At 44.9% G+C, this 23,803-nt stretch overlaps 1 pseudogene; it reads left to right on the top strand.

Annotated features, from left to right (window-relative positions):
- LOC121833136 overlaps positions 1 to 23,803 on the top strand; it is a 185,469-nt pseudogene that overhangs the window by 585 nt on the left and 161,081 nt on the right.

Below are 23,803 nucleotides of genomic sequence, written 5' to 3'. Positions count from 1 at the left end.
AAGTTGGTGAGATTTTTTTGTAGTTGTTGGTATGACTGAACGGGCAGTTGGGGGTTTTGGGGAAATAGCCTGGTTTAGAGAGAGCATATGTTCCGCGTACGCCTTAGCAGATTTTTTTAGATGCACGTTTTAGTTCATATTATGCAAGCCTTATGGCACTTTTGGTAGTAACGGGGTTTTTAGAGCCTTGGCGGGCACATTCAAAATTAGCTTACCAGAGCGACCAGTGTATGACGGGCGGACATTTAGTTTTCGTGTGGGATAATTTTGTGACATTGAGGCCCCAAAATTATACTTGTTGGGGAGGTGTGAAGGTCAACGTAAATGACAGCCACAAATCCAGAGGCGCGACATGCGCAGGGTTTCGGTACAGTGGCTGTAGTTTCGGTTTCGTCTTTCTTTTCGCTCAGGATGACTTTAAAGTGAGCGACGCGACTGTGGCTCGAGCGATACATGGAAAGAGAAGAAAAAAAAGAGAGACGCGCGAGGGCCGGGAAGAACGTCGGTCGGGCCACCTTTCAATCTGTACTGTGAATAGACGTTTCTTTTTATTTCTCTCTCACTGATGGAGTCCTTTTAGTCATTTTTTAGACCACCAACATCCGCACATCATCGGCGTTCCAGTCATCGGGTCCCTGACGCAATCCTAAAAAGAAAACGAACCTTCATTAGGTGTTCAGCTGTTAGGTTTCTTAAAAAATGCACATTGTTGGCGGTTTATACAAAACCCGGTTTGGAGAACATAGCACTTTTCATGTGCGTACATATTTTACAGACGACTTCTTTTTTGGCGATAGGCATAATTTATTTTTTTGTGCTCTACTCACATGTCTGCATTGGTCTTTTGGCCTTTGTTTACCTTGCCGCACATTAAATATGCCTTTATCAGCGAATAACATAAAATTGTAACCCGGCCTGCAATATGATTTCGTTATTTCTGAGTAACGCAATAAAAAAATGGCACTTTCTTTTTAGTTTTTCCTAACCTCTTTGTTGTTCGGTCGATTCCTAGTGGTACGCGCTTCACATTCTTGCAGATATTTTCGCATACCTCAACCAGTGATATGTTAGGATATCCAGCATCGTGTAACCTAGAGATTTAAATACCAAAGTTTTTCTCTATCTTATGTTAGTATGATATCTTAAGGCAGATCTTAGAACTGTGGTGGCGACCCCACGTTTAACGTTATTTGAATATTCGGAGCTGTAAGGTAGACATCATTTGGAAGGCCAACCTAGATGCCTTTAACATCTGTGACTTCTTTTAATTTCTAAGTCAAGAACACAGAACCAAACATAACGTTTATACAGCTAGTGTATTGGTAAACTTAAGTCCTGCACACCTGTGTTCATAGTATGTTGTAACACAATTGTTGCATCCCTGGCTTAGATCTTCTACATCTCCGCAACAAATGAATAACACATATTCCACATACCGGGTGATGAACTTTCTTCAGCGTGCTTTACCGCTTTTCTGGATATTAGTTACCCATATCATGAGGAACATATCACTGATGTATGAGGCTACTGGATAACTTATGCAGACTCCGTTTTTATTCATATGATCTTGACCTTGATGAGACCCCACCGCCGCCGTCTGGTAGACACGGCGCAGTTCCAATAAAAGTTCGAGGCTTATGCCGGTTTCGTTTTGGAAGGGAATGACTCATTGTTCCTCAATGGCCTCCACAAGAAATGCAACAAGGTGAGCGTGTGAAAAAAGCTGGGCACTTGCACAAGCTATGAACAAATTTGTTGTACTTATGCCGGTAACCAGCAGTCTTTTTTGCCCCGAAAACGGATCCTTCTTCCACGAGTGCGCTTCTCTGCACTTTCTCTCTTCCATCTGTGAGCCGGTAATGTATACAGCACCACACCACAATATTTCCCAGGCACTTCAACTTTTCTAGAAATTACTTTTTTTTATATATTTTTGCCTCCGAGATATTTTATGTCGTCGCATCTTGAATGTTTCAATCCAATAGAAATGGATGTGGTGAACTGCATAAGTATACTGACTTACCTTAAACACTGTGTACGTTACTACATTGGCCCCTCGGTGGTGACGGTCATGTCAGCAAGTGTATTTTGTTGCCTTTTTTGCAATATGCAGCTCCTGCGGACAAAGTTTGGCAGATGGTGGATAGAATGCCGTTAGGATATCGTTAAAAGCAAGTCTTATTTGCTTAAGCAGTGGTGCACACGCGTTGGCGTAAAAACCGTACTGATGCTGCAAAAGCTATTGTACTAAGCGGTGGAACAAGTAAATCATCTGCCTGACACATATGTTTTAATGTTCGTGTGACACATCCAAAAAAAAATATTGGCCTCGGGGTTTATCTTTAAAGTCCTGCAATTCATGCAGTTTCGTGTTTCTGTGAGTGAAGAACCTTCATTTATCTCGATTGCCCCGCAACACTGCGCTTGGAATATGTGTGCCTAGGTCACGTAGCGTTTAGTTGCCTACTAGGTTTAGTGGAGATACTGTTTTGGAGTCTGCGTCAGGAGTAGACATATTTCGTAGCGTCAATTTCCTCAATACATTTAGCGTTGAAACTGAATATGTTCAGCTCACATACATTGATTGCCCTGCCAGCTTTAGATGGGAAACTTAAGTTTGTATAGTTTACGAGACATCACATCACATAACGTCGATTTTTCCGTTAAATTCAACGGAAAAACTAAATTGGAGTAAGGCCTCTTGACGTCCGTTCACATGCCATCAAAGTTCTCGCTAAACGTAGCGGGGAAACTGGATTGGTGAATAGGTCTCTGGACGTGAAATTACGTGACATCAAATTTTCCCGGACTTTGGTGGGGAAGGGTAATTGGTGTGTATATCATTTAGGAACAAAATTTACCGCTCATTCACACTGGAAGCGAATCCGCGTTCGCAAAGTGAATGCGAACGCGGTTATGTAAAGATCCAGTACAATTGCACGCGCACTCGATGACATCAAGAGCGCGTGCAATTGTACTGGATCTTTATACAACCGCGTTCGCAACTGCAGATCCGCTTCCAGTCTGAATGAGCGGTAGAGGAGGGGCTCAATGCTATTCTGATAGCATCGCGCCGCTTCGGCGCTTGCTTTCGTTAATCACCTTTCTGCGCGTTTTTCATAATTTCGCCTTTTTATATTTTATTTTATTGTTGAGATACAAGTACCTTCAAGGTTTTCGTAAGCTGTATTGGGTATTTTTCTTCGACGCAAAGGGGAACGAAAGGGACAATTAACGAGCCCAGAGGGACAAAGATATGCCGCTACCTTTTTTAGCTCTATGAGTGTAGCATTCCCTTTTTAGATATCGGTGGTGATTGTTTACTTAGTACATACCTGTGTTGCGGAATGAGCACCCTCATTTCATTCCGATTCTATTCCGAGGAATTAGAGCTTTGAACAGTTCCATTTCTTTCAACTCCCCGGAATGAAAACATTGGGCCCATTCCCACTCCTCCAATGACAAAACTTCAACATTCCATTCCTTTTTTTTTAATCTAAAGAGATGGCAAATGACAACCACACTCTGTGGCTGAAAAAAAGCAGCATTAAGCTGCTGACGTTATCAAACGCGGAAACTGCAATTAGTATACAAACGCTTTCTCAAAGCATATATTCTACTAAGCGGAAGGGTAGTAGCACAAAGCTATTCTTCGAACTTGGTGTCACTGAACACATCGATTATGCGATCTAGCGTAAAATGCTTGCGAATCACAACAGACGCCAAAAATTAAGACCAGTCATTTCCTTCGCAAAACAGCCAGCATACCCTCAACAAATGTATGATCAGCGTGTTGTTTGTTTGATAAGGTCTCAAAAATTCTAGTTCATGCGTGGTGAAAAAAGATTCTAGCTTGCTCTCTGCTTCGAATACTTCCAGAACAGCACCGCAATTGCGCTGTTAGAAGCGACGCCGTGTATGCCTGCCCCAAACCTCCAGTCACTGCGACAAGAACATAAAATCGCTGACAGACTGCAATCGGTATACAGCGCCAGCAGGAGGGAGTGTAGGAGCATGCTAGAGAGACCTCATTAAAACTTTAACGTATACATAAACGCCAGTTAAACGGAAGCAATCTAGCTGGTCTTTATTACGGTTCGGTTCGGGTTAAGTAGCATTAAATTTTCTTCAGGTTCAGTTCTGGTTCAGTGATGTGTTTAAAATAACGGTTCTCTAAACGGTTCTTTCATGCGCAAACAAGTTTAAACCGGTTTTTGAAAAAAGCCCAAAGCTCTTAGTCATTGAAAAGACGAAAATATTACTTAGTGTCATCTGCATTAAAAACAAATTAGGTCATCAGAATTCGTGCTCCGGAAACCAGGACAGTAAAGCAAATGCAGGCTTAATTTCGCTTACTGAACTTAAACTTTTACCACGAACACTGTTCAAGGCAAATTAAGTGGTTGTACAGGCGCTACGAAACACTACCGAAGTACAGTACTCATATGTGAAGTCAATCAGGAAGCACAAACGGCGACACTTTGACGGTATCATGCTCTGTACTCAAAAGCTATCCACTATTTTTAAAAAAAAGCTAGTCAGTTGTTTGGTGACAATGTTACTCTCTGTAGATGAAATATTTTTCCAGTGCAGTACGACTACTAGCGTGGAGTCTTCACTGGTGTCCGGCAGTGAAATTACACGACCGCACGCCGGTACTATACTCACCCAGACCGAAACGGCGAACTATCCACACCGCAAGCCTGAACGACTTGCTCGAGCGACTGAGTTAAAGAGGGAAAAGGCAGCGAAGGCGCATCGAAAGACGATTAAAATAAAAAATGAAAAACGTTTACAAGTCTCTGTAATGCGAATCTGAGGCGCCGATCTTGAGGAAGAGGAGAGGGCAAGGAGGGGAGGGTATGCCCTTCTCCTCTCCTGCTCCTCCTCCTCTCTCCTGTTGCCAGGTAAAGAGTAGTTGCAACCTCTCTCTGCTTTGGTTAACTGTGTCCTACAAACTGATATGAGATAGAAGATATGTGGACAGCCTAAACCCTCTCGGCGAAGCGAAACGAGAGGTAAAGGTCGCCGCTCTCGATGGCGGCAGTGCATGAGCTTTAGCGCTGGTAGCACTTCCTGGTAATCACATGTTTTCTATAGCTTCTTCAGTTCTATCAAATGAACAGAACGTCATATGGTTGTCGTTTCTAATGTTCATTTGGACTCTTTCTGTACTACAGAGTACACTACATACATTGGGTGAAAACAGCACCTATTCCAGACATTGCGTCACAGACAGTCGCGGCATCTTTGTTAATATATGGGTCAGCCGTTTTGGGTGACCATCCATTGTCACAACAAACAGAAACCGCTTTCCAGTCCAGTCCGCTTGATTCTCATCATTTGCACAGTTGCTAGGAACTAGCCACATCCATACAACTGCCTATCACCCCTCTGCCAACGGCACGATGGAACGCCAACATCGGCAGCTCAAAACCGCCATCGTAACACGTAAAGGCCGAGCTAAATGGATAAACCAAACACCCCATTGTGCTCATAGATTTACGTTCTTTTTTTAGAAGAGGAGCTTAACTCTACATCAGCAAAGCTGGTGCATGGCTCACTCTTACGTTCACCCGGGTGAGTTCTTTATTCCCAAACCGGACCACGCCAACGCCCCTTCACCTCACCACTATCTCAATGAGTTATGAAACTTCATTCGTCACTTGGAACCTGTGACACCACACCAACCAGCGTATCAAAAGATTTTCATCATCCAAAAGTTTGCGACTTGTACCCATGCATTTTACGCAAGGAAGGAATCAAGAAGAACCTCGCTCCACCTTACAACGGCCTTTATAAGGTTCTGGCGCGGTCGTCCATAACATTTACGCTGGACATAAACGGTCACGAAGAAGTGGAAGCGGCCGGCCACATAAAACCTGCGTTTAGTGTTAGTACTGGCCTTACATTCACCACTAGCGTACCACCTTTTCCTCGTCGACACATCAAGCATGTTTTCTGGCCTTTATAACATCGCTTCTACAGCTCGCAACTTTGGGACTCCATCGTTCATAGCCCAAAACCTGGATTCCCGCCATACGCCTTGCGCACATCACTGGTAGTGCCTTAGTCAGAGTTGTCGGTTCTTTTTCAGGCAACAAGCCTATTAGCCTTGATTTCTGGAGGGAAAGATATGGCTACGCGCCACCAAGAGATAACCAGTGAAAGAAGAAAAGGTCGAAGCGCGAGATGATTACAATAAAAGCCCAGTTGGATTTTATTCGGCCAATGAAAGTGTCCTTGACGTTTCTTTTATCTCAATGAACGCTGAAAAGGTCTCCATTTGGAACTGTGCGAATTTCCCCCTTTTTTGGTTGGGCAAATTGGCCGCAGGGCCTCGTCAGTTTTCGGTGTAAGTTACGATGGGGGGGGCGATATATCCCCGGTTTTCTTCTTTGAATGGTTTCTTGCTGGGAACGGTCACCTTTGCAGATTTGCGCCTTGTCACTGGCATCTTAATAAGCTCAAGGTGGCGATTAATCCGCGTACATTTTTGCTTTCATCTACCAATAAGTTCAGCAATCTCCTTGGTGGTGGAGGGAATATATGTATTCGGCACTGACCAAGCCTTGTGTATTTATATTTATTTAGTTACCAGACACCCTTCAGCGCTTAAGAATCCTAGCAGTTACAATCTAATAAAAAACATGAACTATGTATGATGTGGATATTGCCGCGCGCAGACTTGCAGAAGGTTCTCGTTTACTCTTGCTGCGAACATAACTTCTATAGTTTCTGCTGTTCTAGAAAGTGCGTGTTCATTCTCGCCCCAAGCGCGCTACGCTCGAACCTTCCCCGCCGAATCTTCGAGATAGTGACTCATTCTAGGTAAGAGGCCGCCCGCGACCTTGTCGAGTCAGTTTCGCCCCAGCGTTTGACTCTGCTGCTACGCCGACTTCGACGCCCGCGACGCTCTGTTATTATCTTTTGTACCCTTTTATTTTTGGCACAAGTTCGCCACATTAAACGTTAATTTCTTCCTGTTTATTTATTGTTTTTCTTAGTCACCACCCGTGACATTTTGGTGGAGGTGCGGGGTACCGCATGTCCGTGCAGCGCAGCCCTCCGAGTTCCCGCAGTACAAGTCCGAACCCGAGCTCCCGAGGACCCAACGAAGACCAGATCGAGACTCGATCAAGTCGCCGCACCCAAGGGCTACACCCGGAATACGGACTTTTACCACCCAGGACCAGGCAGCCGACGATGGCCAACCAGTCGCAGACCCCCGCCGCTCCTAGCCTCGTCTACGTACCCGTCGCTCCTCGGACACCGACTCCATTCCACGGCGAGCAGTACGAAGACGTCGAAGACTGGATTGACCAGTATGAACGCGTCGCCCGCCACATTTGCTGGACCGACGAGCAGCGCCTGCACAATGTCTATTTTTCGCTCGAGGGGAGCGCGAAGCACTGGTACGAGAATCATGAGTCCTTTCTGACGTCGTGGGACATTTTCAAGACCGATCTCAAGGCTACCTTCATCAACCACGACCGCCGGGAGAGAGCCGAGGACCTACTCCGAAGCAGAACCCAGGGCCCCAACGAGAGTGTCACCGGCTTCGTAGAGGACGTCCTGCGCCTGAGCGCCCGCGCCGACCCTCGGGCTACAGAAGAGAAGAAGCTACGAATCCTCATGCGGGGCGTGAGAGAAAACATCTTTGGTGGCCTTGTCCGCAGCCCTCCGACAACTGTCGAAGATTTTGTCGCCGAGGCAACGAACATCGAGCGTGCCCTGCAAGCCCGAGCCAGCCACTACAACCGACTCCCCGACACGCCTGTTGCTTCGACGCTGGCATCTTCCCGAATCGACGAGGGCCGCATCTGCGCTGACAACCTTCGTGAAATTGTCCGGGACATCGTCCGGGAAGAGCTCCGGAAAATTCTACCCGACACTGATCGCCCCGCCTCGATCTCCATCGCCGAGGTCGTGCGGGAAGAAGTGCAGAGAGCCATCCAACCAGAGGCTCCCATCAGCGGGGCAGTCCCCGAAGAACCCACGCTAACTTACGCCGCAGTGGCCCGACATCCACCGCCTCCTACTCGCGTCTATGTCGCGCCGCCCCGACGTCACTCTCGCGCACCGCAGCACAACCGACGCCACGACGACCAAGTCCTGTACGCCTGCACGGAGCCCCGCGTACCCCGAAAGACCGACGTGTGGCGCACGGATGACGGACGCCCGGTGTGCTTCCACTGCGGAGAGGCTGACCACGTTTACGGGAGGTTCCCCTACCGCCAGCTCGGCCTGCGAGGATTCGCTCCAAACGACCGTCGACCTCGTTTTGGAGAACGACCAAGGGACATCGAGGAATACCTCCGTCGCCCTCCGTCACCAGCGCCAACCGCACCACGGGGTTCCCGTTCTCCATCCCCCCGACGTTGCGCGTCGCCTTTCCGTCGGTCGCGCCGTGACAGCCTGTCCCCCCTATCTCGTCGGGAAAACTAAGTGCGGCAACGCCTGGCGGTGCCGTTGCCGAAGACAACCCGAGTAAAGAGCCTCCAAGAACGCCGGAGCGCTCCCACTCTCCCGACGCCACGCATCGCTACGACGCCCCTGCAACGGTGTCCAACAACCTAAACGTCGTTATCGACGGCCACGACGCATCGGCACTCGTGGACACCGGAGCAGACTACTCAGTCTTGAGTGGGAGGCTCTCCCGCCGCCTTCGAAAAGTCATGACGCCGTGGGATGGACCCCGAATACGAACCGCCGGAGGACATCTCCTCACACCAGTCGGGAGATTCACTGCTCGCGTCGAGATCCACGGTGAAACGTGCCCTGTCAAGTTCGTCGTTCTGCAAGACTGTTCGATGGACGTTATCCTCGGAATGGACTCTCTCTGCGAGTATAGCGCCGTCATCGACCTCGGAACAAACCGGCTGAAGCTACGAAAACCTGCAAGCAAGATTAAGAGATGCTGAATGACGACATAATCCAACCTTCAAGCAGTCCATGGCCCTCTCTAATCTTGCTGGTTAAGAAGAAGGACGGAACTCTTCGGTTCTGCGTGGACTACCGGCAGCTCAACACGGTTACGAAGAAAGTCGTCTACCCACTCCCCCGCATCGACGACACTCTAGACCGGCTGCGCCAATTTCGATACTTTTCATCGATGGACCTGAAGAGCGGCTACTGGCAAATCGAGGTCGACGAACGGGACCGAGAGAAGACAGCCTTCGTCACGCCGGATGGACTGTACGAGTTCAAGGTGATGCCCTTCGGACTATGCACGGCGCCAGCAACTTTCCAGCGTGCTATGGACACCGATCCGCCGCCGTGGTCTCAGTGAGAAACTGCTGAAACGGTACTTTGGACCATACAAGGTACTTCGTCGCCTTGGCGAGCTGAACTACAAGGTGATGTCCCACGGAAGAAGAACATCATCACGCCGCCCACCACGACCTGATGTCGTCCACGTCGTGCGCCTGAAGCCGTACTACGCTCGATAGGACTGTGGATCTTATGTGTTTCAAGTGACTCTTTAGTTTACAGTTATTTCTGTTTGCTTTGTTTTCGGTTTGTGCTGCGTCGGGACGATGCGCTTTTAAAGGGGGGATAATGCCGCGCGCAGACTTGCAGAAGGTTCTCGTTTACTCTTGCTGCGAACATAACTTCTATCGTTTCTGTTGTTCTAGAAAGTGCGTGTTCATTCTCGCCCCAAGCGCGCTACGCACGAACATTCCCCGCCGAATCTTCGAGATAGTGACTCATTCTAGATAAGAGGCCGCCCGCGACCTTGTCGAGTCAGTTTCGCCCCAGCGTTTGACTCTGCTGCTACGCCGACTTCGACGCCCGCGACGCTTTGTTATTATCTTTTGTACCCTTCATTTTTGGCACAAGTTCGCCACATTAAACGTTAATTTCTTCCTGTTCATTTATTGTTTTTCTTAGTCACCACCCGTGACAATATATAACAAATCAGTAAACGCTGCAGATTTACACACAAAAATCAAGATAACAATTGAGTTCAGCCGCCACGTGCTAAGAATCTGCGCACGGGTTTTTTTCTTTTTTTTTTTTTGTGGTTTAATTTTTGTGGAGCATACATTTGCTTGCAGCCTTTCAAAGTTCAAAAAAAATATAAGGACGCTTCGTCTATAGTTTTAAACATGATATCATTCGTAGGGACACACAATTGGGTGGTTTTGTCGTCCGTCCGTAGAGGCACCACAGTTCAGTGTAGCGGCAGTACCTATTTGAGTGTATGGTTTTAATATAAAACTTTCCACTCGATTTTGAGGAAAAGGAAAGAAATCGTATAAGTATGCACTCATTTAATGCATTACGAAAGGAATCGGTATAAAAACGGCCCAGCGTTGACGCCAACCTAGAGTTCCAAGCTTGACGGGCGTCCGAAGAGATGAAAAATGTCCGTTGTAGCTTAGGTTTTCAATTTATTTATTTTTTGAACATCTTGCCTAACCACATGAGAGCGGCCTATGCGCATTATGGATATAGAAGGGAAGTGATGCTCAACAGGGTGTAATTTCCCAATGATTTGAAAAAGGCAGCGTTAAACGATGCCTTCGAGGCAGCATTAAACCATTAAACTTCCACCGGCCGATTAATTATTCCCGAATGGAGTGCCGCTCGCATTTTCGATGAATTCAGTGATCGAGCGCTGGGAAAGCAGTTTGGCATTTGCACCGTTTCTCAAGATCGTGAACAATTACAATACGCATTTTTGTACAAACTTCAAATAGAAAACGTTGGCTGTGTTCCATTTTATTACAAAGCCGCCCTCACTTTTTGAGGACACATTACGATTCAAAGGTTAGGATGTAATTGTTTTTTGTATTAAGGAGCAGCTTGGGGTTGAGTTTCTCTCTCGCCACTTTGACTTAGCATATGCTCTCATTTGCAATTTAAGAGTACCCCAGCGTATGCATTAGCTTGTGTATCTGAAATAAAATCGATATAATATGTCAAGTTTGGGCATTTTGTATATTAGAGGCATCATGCCAGAGGTAGATGCCTCTAATAGTAGATTAATATTACAGGGAAAAGAAACCTTATCTCTTTCTCAAAGCGAATTTTGCATAACAAAGAGCTTCGTTGCTATGAGTTCAATATTCAGTGAAATTACCTCATTTTGTATTCAAGAGGACGTGAGTTTGTAAAATCGTCACTGTAAATTTGCATTCCTTTTTGGCCAGAATTAAAAGGTAGAAGAATTAAGTATCTACTTTCACCTTCTATATCTGTGTTACATTTGTTGTGTGCTTGTCCACGTTGCTTGACTAGGTGTGTTGTAGGCTATATTTTTCAAAATACCTATCGGCATGTTAAAACAGCGCCATTATGCTAACGCAATTCAGTTCTCACAATGGCAGTAAACCGATACTTTAAATATAGAATGCTTTGGTGATAACGATGCTGTAAAAAATAAAAAATGAAAGCGATTTATATAACTTGAGAAAACAGAATATTTCAAAGGGCGCAATCGCAAGAAAAAAAACTTTATTGCAGATTGCCCCGCAAATGTGTTGCTACGTGGAACGTTCTTGATTTAGAGAAAGCGATGCAATTGTGATCAAGTGCTTAACGTTTAGGGTATATTGTAGAGCGTTTTAGTGTCCAGCGTCACTGCGCTAGGCCAAAAATTTCACGATGCAGCAGAACTGCAGGGCAATTTTCCATACATCTATTTGTTCACTTCGGTGGACAAGCCGTCGGATTTTCTTAGAAGAGATGCGCGGTAAGGTGAAACTTTCGCTTGTGTTGTTCAGCGGTGGTGAGTTAGGCTTGGTTGTTACTTGAAGCCGTTGCTGCGGAAGAGGCGCTGAATCTTATCTCTCTTGAAGAGGACGAAGCCTGTGACGTCTTCACCGGGGAATTTTCAAGCAAGCCCTTTGTTAAATTCTCTATACGATACGACTGACTGATACCACAGACAGTCACATAAGTCAAACAAAACGCCAAACATATCGTTTCTTGTGTTCTTCTGGAAGCATTCGGTGGCGTTGATCGAACGGACGGCCCCGCCAGTGTCACGACGAGCTTGTGGGCGGCCGTGACGTAACCAGTCGCTGAAGTAGCTCGTTGAGCTGCACACCGAGGTGCTTAACTTGGCGTCTTTGCTGGAGTCGAAACTCTTCCGTTTTCTGTCATCCCTCGAGTCCTTGCTGCTTTCGTTCTTTGTTAGCTGAAGCTGTTCGTTGTGCTGCGCGGCTGGCCCTAGCAGTCAGATGCCGCCGCTCGTGGCGTTCTTCACCGGAGTGAAAAACCAGGGGCCCTAAACTCGTCAAAGACAAAGTTGGAGCCGAAAGTTTGAAGAGCGCTCCGATTGGACGCAGACAACAAAAGCGCGAAGTCATCGTCGGGATCCCAATCGGTGTGCTCCGTAGACGTCGGCTCCAACCTTGTGTGTGGCGAGTTTAGAGCCCCATATGCATAGTGCTAATCACAGTTGTCTATAACGCGCGAGCGTGCGGCTTTCTCAGGGGAGCGCTAGACTGGTGGCATTCGCAGAAACTAAGCTAGTCACGCGGCGCAACATGGAACGGCCTGATCGAGGGGTGTCGTGCCCACTCTATCAGCTTGATAAGCGACAAAAGTAAAGTGCTTTATGATATATTCTTGTTTTTTGATGACGACGTCGCTGATACGCCTTCATGCTTTAGTTTGTTTATTTTTCGAGCAATAATGTTTGTAAAAAGCGTGCGAGCAGCCTTCCGCGTTTGCTGCCAGCTTATAGAGTGGGCAGGACACCCCTCGAGCGGGCCGTTCCATGTTGCGCCTCGTGACTAGCTTAGTTTCCACGATTGCCACCAGTCTAGCACTTTCCGTAGAAAGCCGCACGCTCGCGTGTTATAGACAAGTGTGATTAGCACTGTATGTATTACTTTACCTGACGCAGCTGCGTTCGTTGCCGAGAAATCCAATCCCTTAGCAGGGGGGGGGGGGGGGGGGGGGGGGGGCTCTCTTCAGTTAATCTGTGTTGGCGGGAGCTGCGCAGTGCGAAAGCTTTCTCTTATCCATCCCCCCGACCAATGAGAGCTGGGATTCGCGGTAACGCTTTTTGTGGCTTCACTTAACCTGAAAACGGAGGATAAAAAGCTTTCACGTTAAAAGCTATGGCAGACTGCAAATCAATTGTGTTGCATACATGAAACGTTATAGCTTCACAAACGTGTAGCAATACTCTGAGCTTTCCGTATGCAGGGTTGATAAACCTGTCCATCATCCAGTGCCTCCCCTACCCTCGAGCTCCTCTCCCTCAGTGCGCACAGGTGGTCGAGCACCTCCTCGCCTATCCCTCAGGCCACGTGATCTGCCCCTCTAACCAATCGGCATAGAGTTTCGCGGCAACGCTTTTCAGGCTTTACGACATGCTGAGCACCAAGCCTAAGAGCGTTGGGCGTTAAAACGAAAAGTACATTAACCGGCGCCGCGGGCATCGTTGTGTGCGAGGCATTGATTCATCTAGCGCAGTTTAGTTTTGGTGGTGGCCAACACTTCTACTGCGCAACCTCTTAAAAGACAACGCCAGGCACAGATGCAATATTCGAGTTGGCTTCCGTTGAAACGCAATCCTGTTTTAAAATAATGCCTGAAAAAAAAAATTGCGACCTTCTTTAGGGCCTACTTACTTTGTCTTTTATCTTGGTTGTAAGCAGTTGTTCTTATTACTAAACGCATGGAAACTGGCGAACCCAAAAATTTAAAGAAAAATATGCGGCTATACGAATACACAAATAAACGCTTGTGTAACTTTTTGGGCACTGTTTTCTTTTTATATTCACTTTCTTGGCTTTTGTAGTAATCACCATTTACCGGAACGTTTATACGCGTAGACACAATTCGAAATGATCGAACCGGTATTTAAAAACAAATACTCCCTCGAGAATCATATGGCGATTGACAATGTTTGACGAGTGTCACTAAAGTAAACCATCCTCAGGCGTCGGCTCAACTGCCCGAGAACGAAGAGCTTACATATGCACAGGCGTGCAATGCGGCTCAGCTTATCCTGTGCCGCGGAATTGTAGTCGCGCTAGTACGGTCGCGTACGGGATATCAGGGTCGAATACTTCACATTTATTTTGTGATTGTCCCTCGAAATACGTTCAAAAACATGAGTTCAATCATCGCTGTTTGCGTCTTCATTGATTGCACCCATCGCACAGAAAACAATATCGCCAAAATATTGACGCCGAGGAGAAATCGACATGCTCAGGCCCGCCTGTCTCGTTCGTAGCAGTTTCTTTCGACCATGAATATACCCCTCTAAAGAGGACAGGTTATCGATTACGCAAACTTCAGTTTATTTACTTTTCGATTCGGCATGATCAATTGGAAGGTTCCGAAAATCGCAAGAATACATTCATTGAATTTCGGATCCATATTGGCATGAGTTACAAATGTAAATTCGTGTCAGACTCTGAAGTTAACGATGGTTGAAGTAGGGTTGTGTTTTTTTATTGTTTTTTGTGTCCAGCATTTTTGAAAATTAATAACTGTGAATAGTTATGTGATCCGCTCGTGACTGAATGGTAAATAAATACTAGGTTCTTAATAAGGAAACGTTCCTGACACTAGGATGTCTTCTAGAACTACTCATACACATGCTGTGTTAAATTTCCGTATATGGGTGGAAATTGATCATCAGGAGGAGAAGACAGCGCGCGCTTACGTTAGAACGCCAAGATCAAGCTGCAATGGTTAGTGGGTAGACACAAAGCTAACTACCTTTCTTGTGGCTACTCACTCTTCGAACGCGTTCGAACACGGAACGCTGGCGTCCGACGTTTGGTGTAGGCGTTCGAACGCGTTCGAACGGCGAGTGAAGGCGAATGCAGCTAGCTTCGCGCCTAATCAGTAGTCATATCAAATAGAGCTTGTTGTTCCGACGTCCCGTATGTCCTTCGTTTATCGTAAAGCTGAGACTCGAACCTCTGCCTTCAGCGCGAGCTTTCTCCTCTTGCTCACCCAACTGTGAGCTAGCGAGCACGCACAACCAGACCACCGCGGAGCCAAGCGAGCTTTCGCTGGAGGAGGAGCTTCTAGTCACAGCTTAAGGTTAAGCGGACTATAGACAACAGCATGGCATCACTTTCGAACAGGCCCGACCTCCAGCACGGGCTCGCTGTTTTTCACTTTGTAGTGGATATGTGCGCATGCCCGAGGCCCATAAGACGCCGAAGCATTAATGAAGGTATACCTTCAATAATGCTTCAGGGTCTTGTGTGCCTCAAGCGCCAGCCTCCCAGAGGAAGCTGGCGCTGGAGATGGGACAACCAAAATTCCTACCTGCCGTCATAATTCAGTCAGTTATTAAAAGGTGACAATATTTACTTTTTCAGGCGCACATTTTGATTCCCATTACTCAAAAATATTAATTGAATCTTATCACGACTCCATTGCTTCGGCAATGCCACACCGGTATTTTAATCTTGTTCCTAACTAGGTGACGTTAGAGAGCGATGTATCGATCATACTCGTTCGCTCTTTTTGTTGTGAGTTTTGATTTGAACAAACCTATACTTGACTCGGAACCTTGAAGTGCTTTACGTAGGCATTCGTGTTTAGCAATTTAATATAAGTAACATAAATACGGATAGTTTGCAACATACAGGATGTCAAAAAAAAAAAAAAAAAGTACAGTTCTTTTTTTTTTTTAATTGTGAAAGTAAATTAGTTATTGCCGAACGCTCATTCTCCGCCTGAAGGTAGCACTAAAGATCAGAACGAGATGCCACAGTTTCGCCTTATTCAAAAGTTATCGCAAATTTTCGGAAATTTTTAATGGGAAAATGGAGCCCATTTTTGCCCGTTTTCAGTTTCTGGTGCCCATTGAGCCCCATGTATTCGAAAACTCCGTCGGCCGCCATTTTTCCATTGAACTTTTTAGAAAATCACTTTTAACACTTGATTAAGGTACCGAATCGGGCTGAAACATTGGCATCTGGTTGTGACCTGCAGCGCTACCTGTGGGCGGAAAATGAGCGTTCGGCGACACCCAGTTCGATTTTGCGGTAGAGAGAAAAAAAAAAAAACCTGTACATTTTTTGTGACACTCTGCAGTTAAATTTGTTGCTCAGATTTGTTTCCTATATCTACACATTATTTTTCAACATAGAACAAATAGGCATGTGAAAGGGGACAAGAAAGTCGTTGGTTGATGTTTTTGTTCGTTAATGCTGGCGTCTCAAGTGACGCCAAATAGTTGACCAATCACTGAAAACAATTCGTCAACACAACGTATAGACTAATTGCTGTCAATCTACAGAACGTGTAGGCTCACCGAAAACAAGCTTCAGAAGGCCTCTGACTAGGAGAGGTGTCCGGGGTCGTCGGCAATTGCAACATCTCTCACTGGGGGAACATCTTCGCTTACGCACAACGTAACTGCCCTTCAGCATCGGAATATTCCACTCCACGCGCGTCAACAAGACGCGCGTGGAGTGTTTACGGAGGCAAATGAAACCTGGAGCTCCGTTCCGGTCCTCCCGCATCAAGACTCCAACTCGGGTGAATTACTGTTCAAGTTTTCAATTGCGCTTTACTGTTGCCAAAGTTCTAACTTGCTTAATTTTTTTTAGAACTCGCTTTATATTTGAAGTACAGAGCGGAATATTAGTTGAAATAGAAAAAAAATAAGAAAGTACATATTCCCAGCGAGACATTTTGTGAATTATGTACCCTAAAACACGTATTGCGTAACCTTAAAGCTACGTTAAATCCGTTCTTTTGTTTCGGCTAGTGTGGTATCTCTAATATTGGGTTAAATAATATTAAATCACCTGGCCTGTGTTTCTGTGTTGCCTTTGTGTGTTTCATTGTAGTGTACCATTTGAAGTGGCGAGAGGTGTAACTTTAGATGGGAACAGACATTCATGTATGTGATTATTTAGTTTGGCAGTAATTTGTTTTATTTTCAATTCTTGTTGTAATATGAGAGCCATTGTTTAGTCTCTTGGTATATTTATTGAACTAGATATTTTTTTATTAAAACAATAAATTGCTTTCGAATTTCCGAACTAATATTTTGCATTATGCTACAAATAGTGTCTTGCATTGGTATGTTTGATCCACAAAGTAACTATACTTATAATTATCACCTTCCAAACTGTTGTACTAGACAAAACGGCCCAAGAAGTTGTAACTAAGTAGAGCTCTGAAAATCTTAATTCTGCTTTTCCCGTAAACGCTGGGGAGTTCCAATCAAATTTATCAATGCCAAATGCTCGGGCAATACAAATCGGACAAAATTGCTTTGAACTAGATTGCAACATGGGCTGTTACGTTAAACGATAATTAAGCGTAGAACTTTGAAGGTGAGTGCCACGGTGTATATTGTGCTCAGGCGTAAACATACTTTAAAGCTTGCCAGCTTTTAAAGCTTTTAGTAGACTTCAGTCAGTGATTGTTCCCACTGTCTTCCGGGAAACTAAGTAAGAAAGGAAAAGTGCAGCACAAGAAACACTACGAGGAAATTTGGTTTAATGGGGAAATAGAATCGAATAGAAGGGGAAGCAAACATTTTTTTAGGGTTGTCCAACGCACCTTTTTCTAGGATAAATTTAAAGCTTAGTTGAAGAGAGAATAACTTTATTTGGTGCATGCAGCACGGCCCCAGGGGACCTAGGACGCGGCCTCGCGTCGCTTGCGACGGCCACGAGGGGCGTTGCCTTTCAAGGAGCGCCGTGGCCTGCTGGATGACATGGAGTTGGGTGTCGTAGTTCTCACTCCGGATGGGTTTTTGTAGTTCAAACGGGAGAACTTCCCCTCGGCTGACTTCTTCCGGTCCTTTAGTACAGCCCCACATAATGTGCGCGAGTGTCGCTCGAGATTAGTTTGCTAAAAATATAGCTTCCCTTTAATTGCAGAGAGAGAAGCTTTTTTACTGGGACACAGACAAAAGAAGATGCGTGATGCAATCTATGACTGGGGATGTTGTGTTTTGAATATCTCATGGTTCGCAAGTTTTCTGATACCAAATACATAGGTACGGAATACGCTATCATGTTCTAGATTCTTAGCCCATAAAATATTAGCAAAACAACAGGAAATACTTAAATTGACTAGGAGTAAGGTGATTGTTAAATGTATACACTCATGCAAAGTGTTATTTAAATTCAATATGAAATAAAAACCAGATAAGTGGCTTAACGTTTTTCAGTTAACTTCAAATACATATATGATACATATAAAAGTACATTTCGCATGTCTGGCTACGCCTCCTGCGATAAATAGCCCTATATTATAGCGCATTGCGACTTTGAACAATAAGACGATCAATAGACCTTTCTGAATTGTCATCCTGGGCGACTCGCTGCACTGAGGTGAAGTGGTGTAACATATCTCGTGGCTGCAGCTGCAGACTCGAGCATTCCCCCAAGCACGGCGAAAACGTATGAAGGCGGGACACCAAAAGCTAACTTTCGAGGTGTCTAGCCGAGAATATAACGGTCTCCCTCGTCACCAACGACAATTTGTATGTCCTTTTTATTCGCTACGTGCAAGGCCGTCTTGTTTATGATTGGTTTGGAAAAGATTACCAATTTCTTATTTTATTGTAAAACAAATTAGTTACCAAACTCAAGAGTCACTTAGGCTATTTTAATGGCACTTGCAAGAAATGGTGTGTGTTCACGATGAACGTATTTCATCATTCAAAACCCGTAAAACGTTGTGAAAAAAATACCGTCAGGTACAAAAAGAATTAACCCTTCTCAAGAATCCGTCAAGCAACATTGGCGGTAGCAATTTCTTGACTAGACTAGGTGGAACAAGCTGCCACCCCATATAAAGGGTACGTACCCTACTGAAAAAAACAGTATGATTCTGAACCCGGCATACACGAATTTGAACTAGGCAAAATGGAAATCGAACTGATTAAACTGGCGATATAGGAAAACAAACTGGCCGAATTGGAAAATTAACGAGCCAAACTGGGCACATAAACCTGCCAAACAGGTAGCCGAACTTGCCGAACAGGAAGCCAAACTTGCCAAACGCAACCAAACTTTCTAAAGAGGGAGCCAAACTTGCCAAACAGGCAACCAAACGTGCTAAACAGGAAACAAAACTTGTCAAACAGGCATCCGACTTGACAAACAGGTAGCCGAACTTGGAAAACAGACACTGAACTTGCCAAACAAGCTAAACTGAGAGCTAAACACGTGAAAGTGATAGCAGAACTGGTCCTACTGGTGTTCAAACTGTTCAAAATGGTGACTGAACTGGTTACACTGACAAACTGTTCTTCAAACTTGCAAGCTCCAAATTGTGGTAGAACTGTTCAAACTGGTAGCTAAATGTTCAAACTTGTGGTCGAACTGTTCAAATTGGTAATTGAACTCCTCTAACAGGCAGTTGAACTGTTCTTGTATATACCGAAGAAAGGTTAGGGGTTATACAATCTGCCCAGCAGCTTACTTTGGCCAATAACATCGTAAATCCGTTTTAATTATAGTTTGCCGCCTTTCGCTCTAGCCTCGCAGACTGTGGTCTAAATAAAGAAAGAAACAAACAAACTACCCTTCCTTAAATAAGGTAGTTGCAATAAAAAATACTACTGGAGGAAAAAGTAATTCACTGCAACTTAAATTAGTTTTAGAAAGTAATGCGATCACTTCACGATTACTTTCCTTTGAGCTACCCGACATCAATAACTTTTATATAAAAGCATAGCATTTTCTTTGCTCTGGAATGCAACTGTCGAGTGTTTTATTTGGGGCATTTCTTTTGCTGGTTTTAATTCATATGATAGAATGCAAATTGCAAGTAGAATACAAGTAATTGATTTTGAAACGAATCGATCTATTTAGGATTGTTAGCGTTTGTATCACAAAGAATAAGTATACCGTAAGGCTTAACAATGCACGCCCGTTAATGCAAAATTGCTATATCCACGCCGGCCGTCGAGCAGTGTACATGTACGATCGAAGAAACTTCCTACAATAATATGTTATTCCTTTTTTTTAACTTTAACTAAGCAATCTATTCATATACGTTAAGTTCGCAGCGATTGCCACTTATGCAGTCGCACCGTACGAAGACGCGGATGTTACCGCGCACTTTTATTTAGCTACACATTTGGCAGAAACAATCGTATTGCGCTGTCCAAGTGATTCAGTGCGCAAGAAAAACCCTCACTGTATCAATGGTTATTCAAAAGCTCGTTATACACGTTCGCCTAATTCCGCGGATTAGCCGCGCCTGAAATCCCGCTCGCGGCACCCGCGCGTGGGCACTCCGGAGCAGGCCGCATACACTGTAAAAAATTTTCACCCCATTTTACGGGCAAAAGTTGCTGGTTCAATATTGCCGGTATGGTTTGCCGTAATCTAAAAACGGGACTGTCTGTAAAAACAAGGCATATAATTTCGTAAAATGACGAAACGTCCGTAGCTCACTTTACAGACGGTTATCCGTTTTCCATTTTACGGATAAAAGTTGCTGGTTCAATATTGCCGGTATGGTTTGCCGTAATCTAGAAACTGGACCGTCCGTAAAAACAAGGCATATAATTTCGTAGAACGACGGAACGTCTGTAGCCCACATTACGGACAGCTATCCGTAGGAAATGTGAAAGCTATTTGCACTAAATACCGAAGGACTATACCTTTCCGCCTTATAAGGCCGAAGGCTCGTGCCATCCGTACCACCTGCACCTTCGATACATCATGCGACTCACCTGGCAGAGCTCTAGATCTGCCAGGGGTGTCACCTGACGTATCAGAGGTGCAGGACTGGTGCGGATGACTCGTAGCTTTGACCTTATATAATTCGGAAAGGTATAGTCCTTCGTTATTTAGTGCGGACAGCTTTCACATTTCATATGGATAGCTGTCCATAATGTGGGCTACAGACATTTCGCCAGTCTATAAAATTATATGCCTCGTTTTTACGGAGAGTCCAGTTCAAAAAGACGTAAAGGTCAAGTGCTTTATTATTTAGTGCAAAAAGCTTCCATATTCAAGCAAGTCTAAGTCACATGAAGCTTTTGGGGTAGATTGGTATGGAGAGTTCATAGCTCCGTCATTTAATATATGAACTTGAATAATCTTTCATCCTCAGCCAAAAAGTCCATGTTTTGCAAAAGAGAAAGAGCACACAATCTGTACTTCTCAATGCCAGGATTTTGTTTGTGTGAGCTCAGCTGTTCCTATAGATGACAGCTCAACAAACGAACCAATTAAGAAGTTTCGCCACAATACCTTTATTGGAAGAAGGCATGCCTTGCTTTAACTTTGGAGAAAATTTACATTATAGTTGTCCTTGTGCTGGCCATTTAGATGCCCCTCCATGCTTGTGCTTGAAGTTGTCATTCAATTGAAGACCTCCTCGGTATCTTCATGGTGCATGTAAGAGCAGCTTGAAATAAAGAGCAGAAGAGGATTTGCATTCGAACACAATTGCAACAAATTGTATATGACATGCATGGTTAAAGTAAGTGAGCAACGTGCTTACCAACTAGCCTAGCTCCTACTAAACATGACATATAAAATAAACCCCCCATAAATTGAACCAAAGTAAAAATTGGCATTGATTTGAATACCGAACATATCGAGTGTTTGAGAAATAAAACTAGCCAATTAAAATCGCACAACTATTCAGTGATATTAAGCACATTGGATTGAGCCAGATCTCCCTTAGTATATACAGTAGGCTTGCGATAATTCAAACTCGGATATTTAATACTTCTGGTTAAGTCAAACAAATTTCAAAACTTTGGTTGACCCGCTATGTTTTCAATGTATTCATAAGCCGCTTAACTCGAACGATGTTTTCGTGCATACTTTTTGTTCTCGCAGCACCGTTGAGCGCACTTCTTTCAGAGCACCGGTGCACTGCGGAGAAGCAACACCCGTGGAGCTTGCTTCCGCTGGTGTTGCTTTTCCGCAGTGCACCGATGCTTGGTAAGAAGTTTGTTTAACGGGGTTAAAGCAGAGCAGAACCGTGTATAAACTGTCTTACTAAAAGAGTGCGAGAGATAAAAGGGGAAAGGGCTACCGGCGCTTTCCCCCTTGCTGGAGCGTTAAAGACAGTGAAAGCCCCAGGTGAGAGGCTTTGCCGGTGTTCGGTGTAAGCATTGCCCAAACTTCGTTCGTGTTTTGTTCTCTGTTTTAAACTCCCAAACTTAATTAGAGCCACGGGCTTGGATGGCAACAGTCCCCCGGTCATCAAGGCACCGTTGCTCAGTTATACGGTGCACGAATAACAACAGAAAGCATCGAATACTGTCCGAGAGCCTGTGTAGCTTGCACGAAATCCGGCAAGGCGAGTGCGACTGCAGTGTCTTTAAGCTCCATCGCTTTCCACATGACCCCGATTTCCGGCAGTAGTGGCTTGCATCCCTAAATCAAAAAGACTTTTTCCCAACGCCATCCTCTCGACTGTGCTCGGAACATTTTGTGAATGGAGTGGGCATCACATTTAACGCTGTACCGTCGATGAACACGGGGTGCGCTCGCAAGGTGTGTGCAAGTTTTCTCCTGATATTTGCTTTCAGCTTGTAACATTTTGGAACTGAATTTATTTTAATATAGATATTTCGAAGTGGTGACATTGACTCAATTTTATTATCTACAGCACTTAGTTGAAGGCTGATTTTCGTCGCCAGGTGTGGCTAGCGATTGTCAAAAAGTTAGTTCTATTGCTTTGCCTGAATCGCAATCTCCTGTGCAATACCAGAGAGCCATGAGCCCATGCTGACCGTCACAATGCGACTAGATTCTTCTTATTTTCAAAATTAGTACATAATGTAGCTGGAAAGAAACCTTCAATTTCTGTTGCTTAAAGTTGAAACATGCTCATGCATCACTGTTTATAAACATAGAAACATGCTCATGCATCGGTGTTTATAAACGTTTTATTTGAGGATCCCATGCCAACGAGTGTGTCTTTTGTCGAGAACTGAAAACAGCAAAGTCGAGATGGGCCTTTTGCCGGAGCGAGTCGGTCAATGGTTCAACGATTCGGAATTGATGCATGAGCATATTTCAACTTTCAGCAACAGAAATTGAAGGCTTCTTCCCGGCTACATTATGTACTAATTTTTAAAATAAGAAAAATCTAGTCGCATTGTGACGGTCAACATAGGTTCATGGCTCTCTGGTATTGCTCAGGAGATCGTGATTCAGGAAAACCAATAGAACAAGCTTTTCGACAATTTTCAGCCACACCCGGCGGCGAAAATGAGCCTTCAACTCAGCGTTGTAGTTAATAAAATTGAGTCATTGTCAACAATTTGAAATATCAATATTAAGATAAATTCAGTTAGAAAATGTTACAAGCTGAAGCAGCAATTATCTCGAGAAAACTTGCACGCACCTTGCGAGCGTACCCCATGTTCATCGACGGTACAGCGTTAAGTTCGGTGTGCGCTCCATTCACAAAATGTTACGAGCACGGTCGAGAGGGTGACGTTGAAGAAAAGTCTTTTCAGTTTACGGAAGCAAACCACTGCCACCGGAGATTGGGGTCATGTAGAAACAGCCGCACTCACCTTGCCAAATTCCGTGCAAGATACATAGGTCCGCAAACAGTATTCAACGCTTTCTGTCGTTATTCGTGTACCCTAAAACCGAGCAGTGGTGTCACGATGACCGAGGGACTGTCGCCATCGATGCCCATTGCTTAAATTAAGTTTGGGAGTTTACAACAGAGAAGAAAGCGCAAACGAAGTTAGGGCAATGCAGATGCCTAACACCGGGACACAAATAGAGGGCTTGACAAGATCTCTTGGCCAACCAGAAGCCGAAAAGAATCTCCTAGCCGTGGCAGTGAGAAACAGTTTTAATAAGTGCGTAAGGGTTAAATGCAGTACCTCTTCATGGTTATGGTGCAC

Source organism: Ixodes scapularis, unplaced genomic scaffold (genome assembly GCF_016920785.2).
Source record: "Ixodes scapularis isolate PalLabHiFi unplaced genomic scaffold, ASM1692078v2 PGA_scaffold7__128_contigs__length_106722199, whole genome shotgun sequence".
NCBI classification, from domain to species: domain Eukaryota; kingdom Metazoa; phylum Arthropoda; class Arachnida; order Ixodida; family Ixodidae; genus Ixodes; species Ixodes scapularis.
This window is presented reverse-complemented; position numbering and strand designations above follow the sequence as displayed.